Source organism: Bactrocera oleae, chromosome 6 (assembly GCF_042242935.1).
Source record: "Bactrocera oleae isolate idBacOlea1 chromosome 6, idBacOlea1, whole genome shotgun sequence".
NCBI classification, from domain to species: Eukaryota; Metazoa; Arthropoda; class Insecta; order Diptera; family Tephritidae; genus Bactrocera; species Bactrocera oleae.
This window is the reverse complement of record NC_091540.1, coordinates 32,805,349-32,827,648: the sequence shown is the minus strand read 5'-3', so window position 1 is coordinate 32,827,648 and position 22,300 is coordinate 32,805,349. Positions and strand designations below refer to the sequence as shown.

Sequence of the window (22,300 nt, the reverse complement as noted above, 5' to 3'; positions counted from 1 at the left end):
CAGCATCTGTCACACACACCCGCCTCAAGAGCTCACATGTTTTGGTGGGAATGGTATTCACGGTTGATTAAATTATTGCCGCCGGAATTTGTATAAAATTTTATTTTAATGGTCAAATTGTTATTAGTTCTTGAAGACTCTAGTAACAACATTTCAAATCAAATTCTAAACGGCTTCAGCATTATTTATTTTTGTGTTGAAAGATTCTGCCCATAAATGTTAAAAGCAATCAGGGAAGTTTTATATGTTAATTTATGCAATAACAAAAGTCTAAATAAGGTATTTTCTTTGTATTTATCTTAACGTTCAGTTAATTATATTTTTTTGATATTGTGAGCGAAACAACACCAAAAATTTCGAAAATGAGTTTCGAATTGTAGACTTTTCTTTTGGCAACAATAAATCAACTGATTTCTGGACCTCATAAGCCAAAAATGTGGAGCACCCGCTCTCGAACAACATGGTGACTATACTAGAAAGTTATTAAAGGCTACTTTTATATAAAAAGTTTTACCATTGAGTTAAGACATTTTCTTCTTTATAGGAATAGAAAGATATGTACAGAATTGTAGATAATGGATAAACCTCTTTTTTTATTAACTTTGAACCATCGGTAAATATTCTTAAAACATTTTTTGTAGGATGTAATTGTATATGTTTCTCATTTTGAACTTGTCTTAGGAATAATTATGTGTTAAGGACTCCTATAATTGGCAGGCTGTGATTTTTCAGGATCCATAAAAAAACAACCACAAATTTATTACATAGTCAAAAAAATTGCCAATATTTTTCTTATTTGGTACTATAATAAATCAAGGGGGTTGGACATATATATTATTCGCCACATATAGGATACCGAAGGGCATATGTATGTCCGAAAGTACTCATACTAATACAGGACTTTGTAACAACAGTTGTGCATTTAAGTCTGTCAAAGAGCGTATCAAAAACAAGTAAGAAAGGGCTAAGTTCAGATGTAACCGAACATTTTATACTTTTGCCAACTTAAAAGGATCAGGGCAGGGAAAATACCTTCAGGTGTTAGGAAAACTTTATATTAAAAAATGTTGCGAAACAATTCAACAATAATTAATCGTTGAAATAGTAAAATAAACTTAACGTAACTGAAGAAGCTAAATTTAGTATAAAGCGTTGATGTGAAAACAGCCGATTTACTTGAAATATGGCATGAGCATTTCTAAAATATCTCTCTATCACATGCAGCAACAAAATATTAAGTTTTAAATATTATTAAAAAATTCGACAAAGTTAAAAAATTAGCGGAAAATTCGACCTTTAATTTTGAGTAGCCGCCATTTTATGAAAACAAAATTTTTCAGCTCCTTAAGATAGCGAGATTCGTTCTGATCAAGAATTCATCATTGTTTTCTGTTCAGATGACCACAAAGAAGGGAAGCAATTATGGCGACAAGGACACGGCCTTTTTTTCCCCTTCTACTTAAAGGACGTTTAACTAAATTTAAAAAATTTTGAATTAATTTTGTATACTCTTCAAATATAAATAAACAAATGAAAAAAATAAATGGATAGTAAAATATGAAATGCTTGTTTTTAGAGGTCTAGAGGTGTTTTTATATAAAACTGTATGAGAAATGATGATCAGGTGTTAAAAGACTAGTTTTGTATCGATATTTGTTTTCAAAATATTTATTGTGGAAGAAATTACTTTTGAAAATACATCAATATTTTCAATTTCCGTTAAACTATCAGCTCCAGTTGATAATTTCCTATGTATGCGGAAAGTAATTCGTATTTTTTTTTAGCGATTACGAAACAAATGCTGAACTGGATTAAAATTTCTCTTGAAGGTATCTCACACTTGAGCTTAGGAATAAATTGTGCACACCATATAATACCCCTTAATTAATTAGAAATGTAGGAAAGTCTTTTAAGGTTAAACCTATAGTTTATACTAACTTTTTTTGACCGAAGTGTACCACTCTGTTTTGTTTATATTATATTTTCGGCAAAGTATTCTTGCGATTGTTTGTTAGATTTTTTTAAAATCTACCAAGAACCCATTATCAATGTATAAAGTTTTTCTTTGCAGCACTTCGTTTCATATCGCTAAGTTTTAAATACACTTTTAATTCCCTGAAATAATCCAGTTTAAATTGTTGACTTGCTATTATGTTATAATTGTTTTATTAGATCTATAATCTCACGTATTGTTGATTTATAACAATAAAGATAAACTAAATTATTATTACCGAGCATGCCTTTCAACTTTTCCATTTACAGGAGGGACTCATGTTTATTAGTTTTTTAACTAGAATATTTTAATTATATTATGTTGTCGCCAATACGATTTAATACGATTCAAAAACTTAAAAAGCACTTAATCTAGCTTGCATTTGCGAAACTCCAAAATCTTCAATGAGGAAATAATAACACTAGAATAAAGATGACAAACATTCATTATTATATCTCAGGAACTCTGTAGAAATCCACCAGACCAACAGGAAACAAAGATAATATTAAAATCTGCTGAATTAAAGAGGGCGAGCTGGAATGTAACAAGCAAACGTACTCAAATATATATTCAATATAGTAAAATTGTATTTATCAATAAAAACGAAAACCTTATTTTCGGTGTAAGAATAATCCCGTGGATTACTTCCAAATTGGAAAATGGTTGATACTAATTTTCTTTGATTTGTTATTAAGCACAAGTAAACATAAATAATACTACGCTGTTTTTTTTTTTATTTTATTAATTTTATATTAAAATTTGACAACATTTAACAAATGAGTAATTTTCAAATTTGTTAGTTGATAACATTGGAGATAATGAAAGAGGTAGAACATTCTTTGTTGCTACAGAGTATTATAAGTTTGTTCACCTAACTAATCGAAATAGATATAGTGTTATATATTTAGAAATCATCAGGACGACCAGACGAGTTAACTTCCGGGTGACTGTCTGTCCGTCCGTCCGTCTGTTCGTGCAAGAGATAACTTGAGTAAAAATTTAAATATCTTGATGAAGTTTGGTGCACATCTTGCTTGGCTCATTTGTGTTTTTGTTTTTTTTTGTTTTGCTCGGAGGGAGGTTGAACTCCCTTTAGAGAACCGTCGCCAACCCTGGAACCACTTTCGTATTACTTAAGGCTGGCGTTCCTTATTTCTCGTCTTAAGACTTACATGTGATTACCTGTGTCCAGGTCTCGTTTTTTAATTTTTCACGTTCCAGTTTTCTTCATTTTGTAGCATGACACTTATGATATTATGCCCCCCATTCAGGGGGCCGACCAAAGTGTGGAGCTTATTTCGCTGCGTTTGCCAGCGTGTGCATTTGAAAAATGTGTATTCAGCGTCGTCCTCAATCGCGTCGTTGTATATACAGGTCGGTTAAACTCGGTTTAAACGGGTTAAATCGGATAATAACCACGCCCACTCTCATAAAACGGTTATGTTGAAAATTAATAAACTCCACAACCGGAATGGCAGGGAAGGGCTTTGGTGTGTAAAGTTATCTGAATATTCCTATTAGACACTGAAGTGAAATGAAAATGAACTTTTAAATTCCGTCTGAAGCTTTTATTTTACAATATATAAATCAAACATTAATAAAGTTATCAGAATAAAACTTTTCACAAATAGCGTCCTCAAGGTATTTCATCTTATGTCCAAAAATTGTCGAAAACGAACTACATCCTGTACCAAAAATGGGTAAAAGCAGGTCAACGCTTTCCTTAGGCCCCTATGTACAAGTATTACATAAATATCCGTTTCACTTTATCCCGCATCTATTGGTCAATATGTAAGAAATCTTAATCAAATTCAGAAAGAATCTCTTTCTAATAACAGTGTATTCTCTTTCCTTAAATGGATAAAATCAGGGCGATACTTTCCATAGTTTGATATAAAGTTTTGCAAAACCTGAAGGTATACCTCTGCCTTTATTTCTTGCAAGTTGCAAGAGTATGAAATGTTTTGTTACACCCGAACTTAGCCCTTTCTTACTTATTTTTGTTGAAGTAGTTAAATATTCAAATGATTCTTACATGCATTTGAACACATGCTTATGATTTAAAATATAATTTTGTATTTATGAATTGTATTGACTTTTAACACAAAGAAATAAAATTTGCAACCAAATCGGTTAAGCCGTTCTTGAGTTATATATAGTGTAACTAACACGACTCTCTTTTATATAAATGGTGTTTTTTTAGAGGTATAGAACTTTAAATTGCAATAAAACAACGATGGATTATTCAATTGACATGAATTTTATTTATCCGAAAGATAATCTTGTGGCATTACATTTTAAATATGATTTCTGGCATATGATCGCCAAGATCAATGACATTACATAACCCCACAGAAAGTAGTCTAGCGGTGTTAAATCACAAGGTCTTGGAAGCTAATTCACTGGTTCAAAACGTGAAATTAGGCGGTCACCAAACGTGTCTTTCAATAAATCAATTGTGGCACGAGCTGTGTGACATGTTACGCCGTCTTGTTGGAACCACAGCTCCTGAACATCATGGTTGCTCAATTCAGGAATGAAAAAGTTAGTAATCATGGCTCTATACCGATCACCATTGACTGTAACGTTCTGGCCGTCATCGTTTTTGAAGAAGTACGGACCAATGATTCCACCAGCCCATAAAGCACACCAAACAGTCAGTTTTTCTGGATGTAACGGTGTTTCGACATACACTTGAGGATTAGTTTCGCTCCAAATGAGGCAGTTTTATTTGTTGACGTAGCCATTCAACCAGAAGTGCGCTCGACGCGCGATATGTATTCCGCACAGAACCATTATTTTCGAAATAAAATTGCACTACAAGGTGCGTTCCAAAGTAAACAGTAACAAAGTAAACACTAGTGGCGCCATCTATATGTCGACTAGTGCGTTAGAATCTGCTATCCTTTATCGACTTCCAGTAAAAATTTCATGACATTTCATGTATTGGAAGTAAAGTGCGTTTTAAGTGTCAGTATGTTTTTGTGCGAATCGGTGCTGTGATTGACAGACGACCAAAAATTGCTCAGAATTCAATATTCGAAGGACATCATTTAAGAGGCAAAAAAATACCCGAAATTCCTTTACAAGATTGTGACTGGTGACGAAGGCGCGGACGAGCCGAAACCCAAAATATCGCGGCTGGAGAATTCAAAAGGGAAGACAATGCTGATTTGTTTTTATAATTCCACGAAGAATTTATTCCACCCGGCCAAAACGTTAATGCAATATTCTGCCTTGGAGTTTTGAAGCGTTTGGGGCGCCGTATTCGACGTGTTCGGCCCGAATATCGCGAAGATGGAAGTTGGCGTTTGTTGCACGATAATGCACCGTCTCATCGATCGACGCTTATGGCCGATTATTTGACCAAAAATCACATTTTAACAATCAACAACTCCTCGTATTCACCTGATATGGTACCGTGCGACTTCTACCTTTTCGAAAAAATACATTTGCTGATGAAAGGAAAGCGTTATGCAGACGTGGAGGCCATTCAAAAGGTTACACCGGCATACTGGCGACCATACCGGGCAACGAGCTAAAACACTCGTTCGACATGTTTTTTGACCGTGCAAAAAGCTGTATTAAACCATTTGTTCTGTCTTTTTTTTAAAAGTCCTGTTTACTTTGGAATGCACCTTGTATTTGCAAGCGTTGTTCAAGCGTGAGTCTATTCTAGATGAATTGCCAAACAAAACTGAGAATAAATCACTTGACAGCTGTTAAATCGGTCGCCATCCTGAACAGTAATGCCAACTTAAAGTTCTATACCTCGAAAAAAACACCCGTTATATAGAAGATATGTCGAATTAGTAATCATTTCAACTCGGACGGTTAAAGTATGTTGATTTCGATTGATAAATTGATAGCCGATAGCCCCAAAATTGAAATGGAAGAAATCTTAAATGTTCTCAAAAATCGAAGTAATAATAGACATTCATTAACATATCTTGCTTATTACCACAGGTCTGTGGAGTAAACTAACAAGAACGAAGAAAATCAGTGTTTTAGCTATGTGGGATTAGAGTTGTTAGAGATTAGAGTTGTAATAATTCACTCATTCACTGTTATACATTTAAAATTTGCTTTTGTTCTAATCTAAGATTAAACACCTCATGGCGATACACATTTATCCGTTATAACACTCTTTAATGCTTTAGTGCATGTTTAGAAATGACCACTCATTTTTGAATATATTTTCTTTATTCCCGCAGCAATCTACCTAACCCCCTGGTTTTAATAAATTTCCAGTTCAACGCCTAACCCGGTCGCCAGCGTTGTCATATTACAAATTACTTTATTTGTCAGTTCGCCAAAAATATGGTATCAAATGCAAACCCTTTTATGGACCAAAGGACTCTGCTGTTATTGTATGCACTTGTACTGCTTCTTAATTTCGCTTCGACCCCAAAGTAATAACATCATAAACGCATGAATCGACCGAAGGCAAATATTGCGGCAAGCAGGCACTTACAAAATTAAAAACAATTGCCGCAGACGTCATCGACACCGCCGTGCCACCACAAATTTCAAAATATTGGCTTAAGACACTTCACTTCTGCAATGCCCTCCCCGCCCACGCGCCCTTCTGCCCTCAGCCGATGCGAATGCTGTTACTATAAAAGAAATAAAAACTAATAATTCTGCACAAGAAGAAGGTTGCGTTACATTCATGGAAATATTGCAATATTGCAACAAAATAAATGACGAATAGCAACAACAACAATAGCGCAAGAAATTCATTTAAACCCAGCTCATGCAACTCACGGAGCGATTGGCAACACTTACGCCCGACTACTCGCAGCCAACCACCCCGACAAATCAGCACAGTGCGGCTGTTCGGGTGTTCGTGCCACACTGCGAAGTAATTACAATCAAAGAGAAATTATACGGAAGTTTTTGTGGCCATCCCCCAGATCGAACGAATATTGTTCCAGCTGCAAATGCAAGTGTCTGATTTGGGGCAAAGGGTGGATAAAGCGTATTGTCGTTATTTTTCCGAAGTGTGGCGAATGTTTTTGCCCCTTGCCACCTTGGGTGCGACACAATATGCAATAATTCGCCTGTTTTTGAATGGCGTGCCTTAAAACACACTGTGAATCTGGCTTAGAGGGTTGGATGCATTGATATATGAGGCGTAATTAAACCCAAATAATCTGCGACTTTAGTTGTGGGGAGGATAAGATTGGCTTACTTCGTTACAAGCTTCTTCTTCTTATTCGTTAGGTGGCCCGAAAAACTGTTGAGGATTATAGGCGCGTATGAGTGATTGAACAATATGTAGACATTGTGGTAGTGGTGGTATTTTTAATATAAATGTAAATTTTATGTGGAGCTCATTATTTTGGCAATAACTTGACGTTGTGTCCATAATGCAGTGTCATAAATATAGGTATATATGATATTTAGTTATAGTTTTCATGAATGTTTTTTTTGCAATACTAGTTTGCAAATATTATATAATGGATAAAGTAACAGTCCGGTCTTTGGTTACTTGCTGTACTAGATATCTGAATCAGCTTTGAATTGTAAAGAAATAAGTTACTCAATACTTTGGCCTATGCTCAAATTGATCTACAATTATGCAACTCCGAAGTGTTTTAAAATACATCTTATTTGAACTGTTATCAAAGAATCTTTCATAGATAATAGAGCCTGCATATAGAGAACCCTAAAAGTTTTTTTCAACGATGCGGGAGATTGATTTCAACTATGTTTTTAACCAACAATTATATTCAAGGGTTTCCACTGTTAATTGCTGAACCTGGAAAATCAACTGAAAGATGATGTACCAAAGATACCAATAGTAATACTGGGAGTCAGCTCCCTACTATAAATACTTTCCTCAAGCTACGATTATTGTCTAACGAATAATTTTGGAAACATTAAATTTACATGACAAATAAGTGCGTCAAATTAAAAAAATGGACAATCGATTGACTTTGTAAATTTTAAATAAAATTTAATAATAAATTTTCACATTTACCTAAGTAAAAGACAATTCATTACTGAACTATTGTAAGATTTCATATGGCAACTCTGATTAGAAAATTATCCAAACTGATTCATATCCAAACGGGGGCTAACGTTTCACGAATTAAGGATATCAGGCAATATGTTAGGGTCCGGTATATATAGTCTAAGATCAAGTGATCGGACAGACGTAATATCAGAAATATTTTGTGTGTTGGTTGTTTACCATAAGACTTCAACATGGATAGAAACGGTACATATCTTCTATCAAGTTTCATGTACCAAGCTTGATTTATATCACCGCGGTCAACTTTACACCAGATATATCGGTGAGAATGTGAGATATATGGATAAAACTTGGTAGGAATAATACAATTATTATAGTTTGTTTTCGTACCAAAAATGGGTGACATCATACCATACATATATTCTGCCTCATATACCCAAAATAACGATTTCCGTCACTCTTGTTGATTTTATGGAGTGTATACCAATTGATATTTGAGACAACTGATTAAAACTTTACGTAATCAGGAAGCATGAAATCTGTTCATACCTTCCCCAAGCCCATATATCCAATTTAATGATTTCCAAATATCGAATTATGCTATACATTAAACAAGATACATTTACAAATTATATAGGTAAGCTTATCTGAATCCACAATTGACGAAATAAAAGAAACAAATCTTCGCGTGTTCTACAGAATCAATTAAAATTTTTTCAAAGTGAATACATTTTGAAGACAAAGCCTCCTTTTCAAAGGATGGACATATACAAAGATTTAAATGACATGTGTAGGAACATTCACTAATTTTTTTTTCAAGCTCAATCTACGAAAATTAATTTTTATTCTCGATAATGGCATCAAAATCAAATAAACTGGTATAATTATGTGCCCAGGAAAATATATACATTCGTTGTAGTCACATCCCGTTGTATCAAACCGCACTTCCACATTTCTAGTTCAAATTTCGATAATGAGACACGTGACAATAGAATTCTCTACCTACTTCGCTGGCTGCGCACACTTCTCATTACTGAACGGAAGAGAATAGATTTCAGGACATTTTTTTTATTCCCCGAAATAAGCACAAGTAATCAAGATACTTATGACACTTGTTACGACAAAATCTCACTTCCGCTATGGAACCGTGTTGGCAATTCCACTCGATCTGACACATGTCAGATATCTTGATAATCATACAAGGATGCTAGCAAAAGTGCTGTCAATGAAGAATAGATGAATGGAAGAAACACTTTCTTTAACAGACGGAGCATTCGAACAGGCAAAGCTGTCAAAAGTCAAGCAGACAGCTTTTGCGATAAGACTTTAAATAAGTTTACATTTAATAATATGCTGTTCATAAAGTTTGCTGTTTGCACTTGACATATGAAAATGCCAACAACTTCTGATTACTTAGCTGACAATTTATATTTGACAGCAAAACTGGGAACCGTTTCCTTTTTTCCACAGCAATTGGACACCTCTTACGAAGCTGAGGTGATTGGACAGAACAGAGGCGCACAAACGGCAGGATGTGTGACCTTCATCAATCAGCAGTCGTCGTATGGCTGAGCAAAAAAAAAAACACATAGAGGTATGTCTGAATGAATTGAAGAAGAGCTAACAAAATGGCGTAAAAGTTTGTCTTTTCCAGGCACATGCAAACGTAGAGACGACGTCAAAGGCTGTGAGTGGGCTACAAGTGTTGATAGGTTGACGAGATTGTTTGCTTTAAAACCAGCTGTGTTTGCATGTAATGTGTGAAAATTACAAAATTGCCAAAGATTGTCTAAGTAAATACGATGGAACAGATAGTAATTCGCAAAACGAAAATGTTGTATGGTATGTATAACAAAGGTTTCCTATTACTATTTTCTCACCTTTTTTATTGTATTAAATAGACGAAGATGTAAAGGTTATCAATTTTTACTGGTTTCAAATAATCAATTTGAATTTTAATTAATGATTGGCTTGAAACTAATGGACTTACCGTAGCAGAGAGCAAAACGGAAGCCCTGCTTATTACTGGCAGAAAAACCCAAGAGTCTGCTACATTCAGAATAAAAGGGGCGTGTATAACTACACAACCAGCGCTGAAATACTTAGGAATTGTTCTTGATGCAAGACTTTCCTTTAAAGAACATTTAGCCTACACCTGTGAAAAAGCTTCAAAAACATGTAGAGCCTTAACCCGAATGATGCTCAATACCCGTGGACCGAAGCAAAATAGTAGAAGACTCCTGACTGGAGTTCTGAATTCCGTCACTCTATATGGCGCCGAGGTTTGGGGAAAAGCACTCGAAACAAAATCTTACCGACGTGGACTTTTTTCCATTTATGCCATTTGCACACTCAGAGTATGCTCAGCTCTCCGTACAGTGTCAAAAGATGCTGCCCTTGTAATTGCGGGCTTACACCCATTAGATCTCTTAGCCAAAGAGACCAAAAAGCCTGTAACGGACTTACCACCCAGAACCGTAAAAGGAAATGCTCGAGCGGAGACTGTGGAGTGTTGGCAAAGACGATGGGAAGTCAGTCGAAAAGGACGTTGAACGTTCCGACTAATTCCCAACATTGACCCATGGCTAAAAAGACCACACAGCAAGGCAGACTTCAAATTCTGACAGGCTGTTTAAAAGTATATTTGAAACGCTTTCAACACGAAAATTATGATATATCCGATAAATGCGGTGGCGAGACAATTGAGAATGTAGAGCATACGTTGTTCCATTTTCCGCAATACGAGCAAGAGAGACGATTCCTCAAGAGTGCATTCGGTATAGACCCAACCCCCGAAAACTTAGTAGACCAAATGGTGGAATCAAAAGCTAAGTGGGATGCGGTGTGCGAAATAGCCGCCAAAATCATGAAAACCCAAAGAGCCCGAGAGCAGCAGCGGAGAAGAGAACTCCAAAACTTAACGGACCACTAGAACGCGGACCAAACAAACGCATTAAAACAAAAGTAAAAAAGCATAAGGGAAGGGTTTGGCGACAAACATTGCACGGGGCGAGTTTAATACCAACATACAAACGTATGAGCACTCACCTCTACCATCCTCCCGACGGAATACTTGACGGTGGTACCGGGGGGAAAGGTACATGACGGTAGGAGGTTTAGTTGGATTAAAGTTCCACACTGACGTGGGGTTCAGGCTTTCAATGCTTCCTCCTCGTAAAAAAACAAAAAAAAATATGTATGTATGTCCCTCAATATGTCTTATGTAAAAAATTAAGCACTGGCGCAAGCGACAAACAAAAAACGTACATATGCACCATCATCGCTCAATAAGCTTCAAGCTAGTTTACGCTATATTATAATATTTTATATTACAACGCCAACAAATTCATTAATAAGGAACGGGCATATGCAACAAAACGAAATGCGATCGTTTATAACTCTGCGCTACGCTTTTTTTTTTCTGTGCGCCTGGTCAACCAAATTTGGTTTTCATATAAAATTCCTACCACAAATGCAGGGATATGATGTTTAAATAAAAATGAACGAAATTTAATTTGAATGTCATCAGTAAAATTGAAGAATCAACTAAAATTTTAATTTTACAATTGACCCTACCATCCCCCTCGCATTCGTAACATTTTCTGATATTACTCTCCTTTTTTTGATACTATTTTCTGTCATTAACACGCTTATAATAGTTCTGTGTATGTCTGTCTGTTAGTTTGTAACTCTCCTCACAAGTCACTCTGTCAATTAATTCTTTGTTTACAAGCCCTTTGAAGTTGACGTGTCAGAGTATATTTTTAATATGAAAAAAATCGAATATCGCGCAGTGATTAGATTCTTTGTTTTGAAAGGTTTAAAAGTTTTAAAAGCAAAGGAACTTTATGAACAGTTTTTAGAAGTGTATAAGGAGTCCTCACCGTTTAATTTTGGGCTGGTGAATTTAAACGTGGTCGTACTAGGCTTGATCCACGCGAAGAACGACCAAAAACCGCAACTACACCAGAAATCATTGAGCAAGTTCATAATATTATTGGTAAATATCCCAGTGTGACTAAGCGTGAAATTGCTTATGCATCAGACGAACCAGTACTTCATATTTTACATGGAGAATTACATATGAAAAAGCTCTTTCTTTCTAAATTAAAACAAGAACGTTTACAGTGGACTAAAACTGGTTGTTCATTCCAAAGCAGGTGAAGTCACAACGATCAGCAAACAACGTTATGGCATCAGTTTTATGGGATGCAAAAGGAATTTTGTGGATTGATTATCTACAGAAAGGTAAAACAATTAACTCTGAATATTATTGCAGCCTTTTAAATCCGCTGGATGAACAAATTAGTGAGAAAAGACCTGGTTTACCAGATTTGGCTCCCAGCGACTACTACCTCTTCAATAACCTGAACCATTTCCTTCGTGGAAATCGTTTTTTATTATAGTCATTATAGGAATGGCATGAAATTGTTAGGATTATATTGAACATATTAAAAATATCTTTCGTACCAAAAACAGTATTTTTTCAAATTGTTGTCCAATAAATTTATTATTTAAAAGTCATAGTATATCTTATATGTACATACATAGATCAAGTAAAAAGTTTAGTTTAACATATATATACAAGTATTTACATATAGGTATAATATGTACGTGTATGAGTATATTTGGATAATGCGAATTAAAAAGTGTAAGAAAGTTTTGTTATCCAGTAAGAGTATTAGAGATATTAAATCCGTGATCTCTGTCTGTCTGTCCTAAAATCTGCACCTGAAAAAATCGAGTAACAATCAAGACATACGAAATTCAGTTTGAAACGTTTGAATTAGGTCTTTGTTGGATTTGATTTAGGTGCCCCATAAATTCCTTAATCAATTTAATATGTGTATGTATATACACATCTGTAATTCGAAAAGCTAGTCTATAATACTTCTGTTATAGGTAAAATCTCTAAGCCTTAAAAGATAAATAGACCCGGCTTCTTTGGTGAGCCTCTGGTCTGCGCTCCACTCGGAGATTTCTAATCTTAAGAGTATACAACTCAGTAATCTTGGAATCATATGTGGATTCACTCAACTCACGCTCAACATCAAATCATATGTACCTACATAAATTAAATAAAAGTAGTGGCTCAAACCATATCGATATTACTAAAGTATAGCCAGTATGTTGGCAATTGATATTAAGGAGATGAATACGAGCGGTTATATCAACCATTACTGCCACTTTCAAAACCCAAAAAGAGTGTAAAAAGAAATAAAAGTATCACTATGCCACAATAATGCCGGCAAACCTCATCCACAGACTAATATCACACGTCCAAAGTTATCGATTGCTTGGACAGACGGACGGACAGAGAGTCACCCGGATTTCAACTCGTCTCGTCATCCTGATCATTTACATATATATTATATTATAACTATAAGGCTATATCTATACCATTTGTTTTAGATGCAAACAACCGTTAGGTGAAAAAACTGTTATACTCTGTAGCAATATGTTGCAAGAGTATACAAATTAATGTAGGCAGCAGTTTGGTGGTGGAAAGTTTGACTGCACTCATGTCTCAGTTCTCTGTAATCAAAGAATCAGTTCAAATTATGACAAAAATGAGATATTTGCAGCAGAATAGGTGTTAGTTAGTTGATACCATAGAGGATGCTTAAAATGTATTGTCCCTACCATGAAGTAAACCTTAATACGATCGTCTAGTGGTAGTCATGTTAGCTTTATCGGATTAAAGTTCCGTACTCTAGCTTTTAATGCTTCCGCCTCTTTCGAGATAATATGAGAAACCTCTCAGTATTTAAGACTTTCAGTGTTTAAACATTCAACATTTAGACGTGGACGGTAAGTGATATTAGCCGTCAACAAATATGTGACAAGCTTGAAGCGCTTTTTCGATATGCAATGGTCTTTTTGATCCACACCTTGGATTCATAAGCATCCCGACGAACCGGCGTCCATTGCTGGCCAAAAGGGATCATTCGTGACTTCCCGAAGATCAGCCTGATTAGGTTAAGTTACATAGTCGGTCACAAATCCAATAATGAGTTACAGAAAAATTGTACAAATAGAAGAGCCATCCGAAAATCGTCGACATACATAAAACTTACACTTTATATTTTCCCTCTTTCATTATTATTAATATCTGTATTCATAAATGTAGAAAAGAGTGTAATTTACAATGTAAACATATGTTCGTACATGTCTCAAATTCCTCCACCCACAGAAAGCATTTGTCCCAAATAAATTCCAATAACTTATAAGTGCATAAAAACAAATTTGATCAGCGATTTCAAACATTCCATTTTATAATTCGTTCCGAAATTTCACGCCACCGTCTGTGACGAAATTTTGACTTTTCGTAAAACCTAGAAATCGAATGAAAAATTCACCAAACAACCCCAACTCGCAAGCAACGTTGACATTCGTGACGTGAAGCAATAAAAATACGTCACTATAGAACACTATGTGCAGTTTCGTAATATATGCGACAAATGTTGCAATTCACCAGCCAAGGCCAGGTCGCACCAAGCTTCAACACGCGCCTTGGCATTCAGCGACGAGTTCAACGGCGCTCGGGCATTCTACCAGGGCATCAGCGTCGCTCATTGTTCCAACGTTTGGACAGCAAACGCCATGCTCTGCTATTTTAAAATATGACAACTTTACATACACGCATACATTTGTTTGCATGTATTTACAATAGATGACACTATGTCGGTATTTTGTGCTTTAAAAAATTTCATTAAACCATCCTCTTTTCCACCACTGGCCGCCGTGCGCGAAGAGTGCGTTTTGTATTGAAATTCGAATTGTGCACACATAATTTACGGATCAGGAGGAATTTTGAAAGAATTCTCCTTACATTCTTCTACCCCTAGCATGGCGCTGCATGTCGGGTGGGTGGACTAGAGATGTTGGCTCATAGCTTCGATTGCATTTCTATGGACTTTATGTACATTACGCGTGGATTAACACTTTTGATACACGACAAGTGAAAATGAATTAGTGGTGCTGACAGTGGTGGATGGTGGCATACCGCGCTTACTAAAAATGCTTCGCTTATTTGCTGAGTAGATTGCAATATAATTAGACTGGGTGCTTTGCATATGTCATAATTGTTATAATTTGCCTTAATATGTACAAGTATTGTGGTTAAAGCGTTTTTTGTGAATAATCCATAATATAGACATTAATCAATATGATATATTCTTGGTCTTTCAAGCACAAGTAGGGTCACTCTTCTACCACAAGCAGATGTTATCGAAGAGAATACCACCAGGTCTGGAAAAATTATATGCATCCGGGCGGAGTTGTTGTTGTTGAGCGGCTGAAAATATTTTTTAAGTTTCCTTAAAACAAGCTGCCGACTTTGACTGTTCTTGGCTGGATAAAAATCCGGGTCGGTTGTGGTTATAAAATCCCGACTGTCGTAAGAATCGTGTTAACAACGTTTTTCAAATATTCTAAGAGTCACCTCTTCAAAAGTTATAATTGTCTATATTTCTCGACCATGTATTACGATGGACATCTCATTGTATATGGTAGAGTATTCTCACATAAGGCCTTGTGAATTAATTATTGTAGCTGTATTACAAGTGGAAAGTATTAACTCTGATAATCATACGTGATGTACACCTCCACGCTGGTTAGAAGATTTAACCATATATTTATTAGCTATATATCTGTAATGACTACAAGCATTTTCAAACTTTATGGGGTTTTATCAATAGACCAAAAAACCTAAAACAAATTAAATATTAAGTGGTTTTATTTTTAGAATTTAAATTAAGGGAGAATTGCACATCTCATTTAATAATATATCTAGGACTAGAACCAAACCTTTTTAAACAAAACTATGGTATTAACAGCAAAACTATAATTCTCCCTAATAAAAATCTCAAAGCAATTTCTTAAAATTTGAATTTATTTATCCAAACTTTCAATACTTTAATAACTACACAATACTGTTGTAAATAAAGTAAGGAAGTTTTAAGTTCGGGTGTAACCGAACATTTGATACTTTCGCAACTTGCGAAGACCAAAGCAAATTACTTCAGGTGTTGGCAAAATTTAATATTAAAGGAAGTATTGATCCGATTTAACCCATTTTGGACACAAAAACATTCTATTATCGATCGTTTCATTTATTTATTTTATTATATGAATTTAAATTCTATATCTTACACATTAACCGATATTTTCGGTAATAAGTCAACTAGGATCCACATATTCACTACCTACGGGCTTCAACAGTTTTAGTTCGATTTAGAAAACTTTTGGTCACAAGCTGGCACACTTCAAGCGCATTATTTACGCAAAGTTGTACCCCGATACAATTATTGTTGCTTGATTTGCATAGTGGAAAGTGAAAGAATCAGATGGAATTCAAAATGGTTTTTTATGGAAAATAGGCGCGGTTGTAATCCGATTTCACCCATTTTCCCACGCACTGTAACATAGAAATACAAAAAGAATGTCATGTACCGAATTTGGTTGAAATCGGTTAAGCAAATCCCAAGATATGAGTTTTCACCTCAAAGATCCCTTGTATTTTGAAGTCGAATCCTATAAAGTCATCTCATACCATCCCTGAGGTAAAATTTAATGACTCTGGCGTGTTTAGCGCTGAATTTATCGCGCTGAGTGCATTTGTTCTCAGTGAATTTTGTTATTATAGCTTTAGCGGTTTAGGAGTAATGCACAATAAACCTATTAGGGGGATGGACTACGCCTACTTTTTAAAAAAAATTGTAAACTGCAGATGTCTTGTATCTTATTATGGAGCGTAGTTATGGCAATTTATATATTTTTGATTAATGTCGTGGTAGTGGTCCGATTACGCCCATCAGCAATACCAACAAAGCTATCTCAATTTTTACTCAAGTTTTCCGGATTTTAACTCGTCTCTTCATCCTGATATTGGTGAACAAAACCATTTACTCTGTAGCAACAGGTTGCGAGAAGACAGACTTTTCAATGATCCTTTTTAAAATTCTTTCAGAGGACAGGGAGGCTTAAAACTGAACCAAGTCTGTTTTTAAATCATTAGGATACGTTTCTTCCAAAAGTCTTTTTCTGTCAGACTTGATGGTGACAACTCATTCATTTAAGGAAATTAAAATTTCTCGTTAAGTCCGTTGTAAGCCTTTTGCCGTTTTGCTAATTCGTATATGAGTCTGTCTATGAGAACGAGAAATGTGTTAACCCTGAAGTAATCACTTGCAGCCATTCGAATATCTTATTCGGGGTTTCATCAAATCTCTTTTTTCCTTTTTGGTTGTCGTTTTCCCATCTCTTTTGTATATTGTTTTGATACACTCAATTCCATTGCCTTTTCTTCAAAATACTTAAAATGCTCTCGTTCAACTATGAAAAACTTACGAAGTGATTCGTAAAGTGATCAAATTTATATTAGAAGTCTGAATTTGAACATTCACGTTGTTTATTCTCTCCAGAAAAACCTTCCATGCAACAACTATTACTGCCGTTTCCAGTTTTTGGAAATTTTTGCCAGCGTTGTGTCGAGCTTACAAATAAGACGTAGATTTCCTGTAACAATATGAAAAACGATAAGATTCTGTAGTCGATTCAGCAGCTGCTACTAGATTTAAAGAATGAGCAGAACAAGGCACATAAAAGGCCAAAGGTGCTTGGTCGCCAATTTTCGGTTGCAAGCCATTGAACACGCTAGACATGTTTGTGGCATAATCATATGACTATCCGCGACTGTCTTCAGTATTTATACCCAGTGTTTTTAGTTTTAAAGTAACGGCAGAAAAAATTTATTTAACTTTATGTCCTACTGACGACCAAAATTTAAGAAATATTTCACATGGTTTACCAGAATCCAAAACGTATCTAATAACGAGCGTGAGTTAATATATGTGGGCTATATCTGGTGTTGAATCGATGATTAGGGAAAAATATTTTGCTTTTTTTATTTCGTCTCCAATCTTCTTTAAAACTTTCTGACCCATCAAGAGAATAAATTCATCACAAGTGGTATTTGACAAGTAACTGGTACTCCCCTATCCTTGATTTCCAAACCGTTCAATATGATGAGCCATAAAAGAATCGAATTACGCTAATAGTTCCAAATCCATACAATAATTTCCATTATGTGGATCTCCAAATTTTTCTTTTTCCCCTTTAAAAGCGAGACCTCTTGAACACAATCCCTTCACGACAGCAACAACTCTCATCAGAACGTTTCTCCAGTAAGTCATTTCTTCATCAATCTCTACCTGCAATAAATTATCAAGTCGGTCATCAATCTTATTTCTATCTTTCAAACTAAGAATACTAGATTTATGACGCGCAGAGTTTCCATGCTGAGCTACTCGATGATCCGCATTTTTCTAGCCATTGAATCCTCCGTTCTCAAATTGAGTTCTATACTCCAATGGACCAAATGCCAAACACGGTCCAATATATACAGATCTATTACTTTCAGAATAAACTAACCAATTTCGCTCTTTCACTTCATTACTTTTCATTTTTCTTTGGAAGATATTGGCAGAAAACAACGCTGATCCGCATATATTCTATCACTTTTAGAGAAGTCACAAGATTTGTTTTGATCAAAGCCGTACCTTGCGATCATCTCCCTCAAGTTATTGTCAATTATCCATAGCGTGGGATCTTTATTTAGACTTTTGATTGTTTATACTATTTCGGCGTCGTTAGGACTCGACGTTTGATTCTGAGACGAATCTTCAATTGTTGGACTTACAGATGATTCCTCTTCTGCCACACTGTTACAAACAGCAGAGTATGTATCGGTCTCATCTTCTTCAGATTGTATTGTATTAGGACTTATGTTTGAAGTTTCCGCACTCAAAATACTGCTTTTACTTTTATTTTAAAAAAAAAATGTTATTTACTGTTTGTCGAATGACTTCTTTCTGTTCTTCTTTGTTTAATTTCTGCTCTTTTTCTGTACTCGGCCCCACTAAGTCGCTTTCTCCTATCACTCATTCTGACAAATTTTGATTCAAGAACTGAAACTTTATTAAATAGTAAATTAAAAGTATCGTTTTCTGTACGTTATTTAATACGCTTTTATTAATTCAATTTTCACCGGTTTCCAGAAGTCTGATCAACTTGAAACTTTACAGACGTGTCAAGAACCGATGACAATGCAATAATTTAGTAACAGTTTCCCATTATTTAAAAGGTGAGCGTAACCCCGCCCACTAAATGGTGTAATGTATATATCTTCCAAGCCGCTAAAAATAACTCAACCAAATTTTCTGAGAGGAAGCCCTTTCATACGTGAAAATGGGCAAAATCAGAAAATAACCCCGCCCTCCCCATATAACAGTTATGTTAAATATACTAAAAGTGCGATAACTGACGAAATAAATGCGCCATAAGCATTAAATTTCATAAACAAGATGGTAGGGAAAAGCTTTATAGGAGATGGTGTAAAAATTCCTTTTAAGCGTGTTTTTTTAGTTTCTTTAAACTATCATTTATTACCAGTATTCTTTGTTCAGATTTCTAACTTTGAATACTTACCTAAGAAAAGCAAAACAGATAATTATAAGTATGATAAGACAAGAATTTTGAATTTTTTATACACTTTTGTTATTAAGTTAACAACTAAATTGATTAGCTTCTGGAATATTAATATCAATACGGAATATTAAAAACTTTAAGACGCAAACATCCGGAGTGACTTTCCTTTTTTTTCACTTAAATGCAATAAATGGATGTATCGTCGCTTTATATCTGCCTCTCTTGCTCTCGAGCTCAAAACATCTACGCATCGAATGTATTCAACGGAATCTCGCTTCAACTAACGCACGGTAACCCGATTGCGCCGCACTCGTGATACCATTCGGCCTGTGACTTTTTAATTACTGAACGGTCATGTTTTGGCATTATAACCCATCTACGACTACGCGATAACATAGTACAAATGAAATAGTTAATTAGTAAAATGTACCGATTTTCTAATTACCGAACTGCCTAACTTTTTCATAGAGTTTCGTTTCACGTTGTCAAATAGCAATTGTCCACATATGATTCTATATTAAAAAAAAATAATCAATATTTTTTACAAATAAAAACAACTTTTTGAAATTTGATTCGATAATTTGCCAATTAAATCATCGATATAACATGATAATAAAATTGTGTTAGTAATATTAATAATTTTAGGGGCACAGATAAAAAAGTTTTTTAGCTGTAAATAAAAATTCTTGACTCTCAAATATGCATTTCTTTTGAAATAAAATTCTTGAATCAAATGTTAATTTCTGGTTTGAAGTTTATAATTTTTAAAACAAGAATTTACTTGCTTGCCGGTAGAAGATTACCCTTTAACCAAGAAAAAAATTCTTGTGACAAGAAAATTCCTTTCTTGATCTTTAAGTAGTCCCTCGCCCCAAACTCTAAAACTGAAAGGGGAACTCAGTTTAAATTTATGTAGATGAAAAAAACACATCATTGACCATTGACGATTTAGCGCAGTGGCGTGCGACTGACTCTGCTTCATACAGAGAAATCGTGAGCTCGATCCCGACGGACGTTAAATTCTTTTCAAGAACAACAATGCTTACAAATTAATTTGCTAACTTCTGAAAGCCCAAAGCTTATGCTAAGGCAAAAATATTATTGACACAAGAAAATTTACTTGACCCGAGACACAAATTTATTAAAGCAAGAATCTAAAATTTCTCAGAACAAGAAAATATACTTGAATCAAGGAAAAAAAGTTTACTTCGATCAAGAAAAGGAATTAAAAGACATTTTTTATTTAACTCAAGTAAATCGTTTTTTCTCTGTGCATAGAGGAAAACTTATAGTAATCATTAGTGAACAAAATATGTAAAATAATCTTAATTTCAATGCTAATATCGAATCACTGCTGCGATATTCTGAAAGTTCATAATGATTTAAGGATATTTCATAAAGCGTTTAGCAACTGTTCATAAATAGACGTTAAAGTATTTACTATATTGTCTGGAGTACTGTATATATTTTTTTAAATTTTTGTTAAAGACTCTAACGTCTGTAAAATTTTTACAACTTGTCTTCTCTGTACAAAAGTGAATTTTTTTTATTCCAGAAATCGAAATAAAAAATATTCGACCAAAATTTGCCGCCCTAGGCTACAGCTTACTCAGCTTGCTGATAAATCCTCCGCTGACAACAGTACAGATAAGACCTAAGCTTATAAGCCTACAGATGATGATGCTTATAATAAATTCACCCTGTATTCTAAAATTGTCAACAGATACATGAGTAGAGAAGTAAATTTCACATTTAGACAATGGATAATATTTAGTACGCATCAAAAGACAACAGCTGTGACCCAAATTGCTTAAAAATTAACCTATGCAGTGAAATCTGGAAAAATACCTTCATAAATAGGAGTCGAGCCGCAGTAAACCGATGCATTCTTTAAAGTAAATTCAAAATGAAGACACAGTTTTTAGTTCTAACTTTCTTAGGTGAATTTCGGAGTCTGAGTTCAAACTTTCCAAAGACACATATATAATATATTCTGTATTTCTCAAATTAACAGTGTTTTATCTACTCGCCAATGAAGCCTGCAACACGGACCAGGACCGTGCGATTTGTGTGAGCATGCTTAGGCGCTGTCAGGAGACCGAAGGCAGCAGACCCACTTCAAACCCAGAAGAGAGCTTGACCGCATTCAACACTCAGTGCCGAGCCCGAGTTGGTACCAGCTGGCGCGATGTATCTCGCTGTGATTTAGTGCGGGCAATCTGTGAACGTAAGTGCCTCCAATAGTGCTCTTCGCTTTACTAACTAATTTGTCTACAATCTGTTTCACAAAATTACAGTTACTATTGTGCGTTGCCAGAAGGTCACTTGTAGCAGTGTTCAGACGCTCATTTAGTAGAACTTACGCAACATGAAGACTATCCCATGATTTTAATTTTGAAGCATTTTACAAGCGAGGTTAATGTTTTTCTCCTTTAATTCCATGTAATAAAAATTTGTTTTTTTACTTCAACTTGCAATTGTTTTCTTTTTAACGGGCTAAGTAAGGTCCGTAGACAACACTTTTCCACAAAATATTGTTCACGTGATACATTTTAAAGAAATTACATGCGATTTAAAGACGCCACAAAACATTGCAGTCATTAAAACAACAAACGAATTATAACAAAGAAGACAGAAAGGTCAAACGTGATGTAATAAAACTTTTTTCTACGATTATTACGTCTCACAGAAATGACCATGTCTCTTCTGCAACACTTCACCAAGAGGTCACGCAACAAACAAGGATCGGCATTAAAGTCAAGTGGATGCTTAGTAGGAAGAACATGTTCGCCTCATGAATTTTTGGGAAGCCGACGGCGCTCTTTGTTTGTATATCG

General features: G+C 35.0%; 1 long non-coding RNA gene across 1 annotated transcript; it reads left to right on the top strand.

The window, feature by feature from the left end:
• The first annotated feature begins 9,030 nt into the window (after positions 1-9,030).
• LOC106619930 (uncharacterized) lies at positions 9,031-21,374 on the top strand. Its single transcript, XR_011396924.1, has 3 exons — positions 9,031-9,567; positions 9,628-9,815; positions 21,019-21,374. It is a non-coding gene; the product is annotated as an uncharacterized lncRNA (long non-coding RNA).
• Positions 21,375-22,300: the final 926 nt, after the last annotated feature.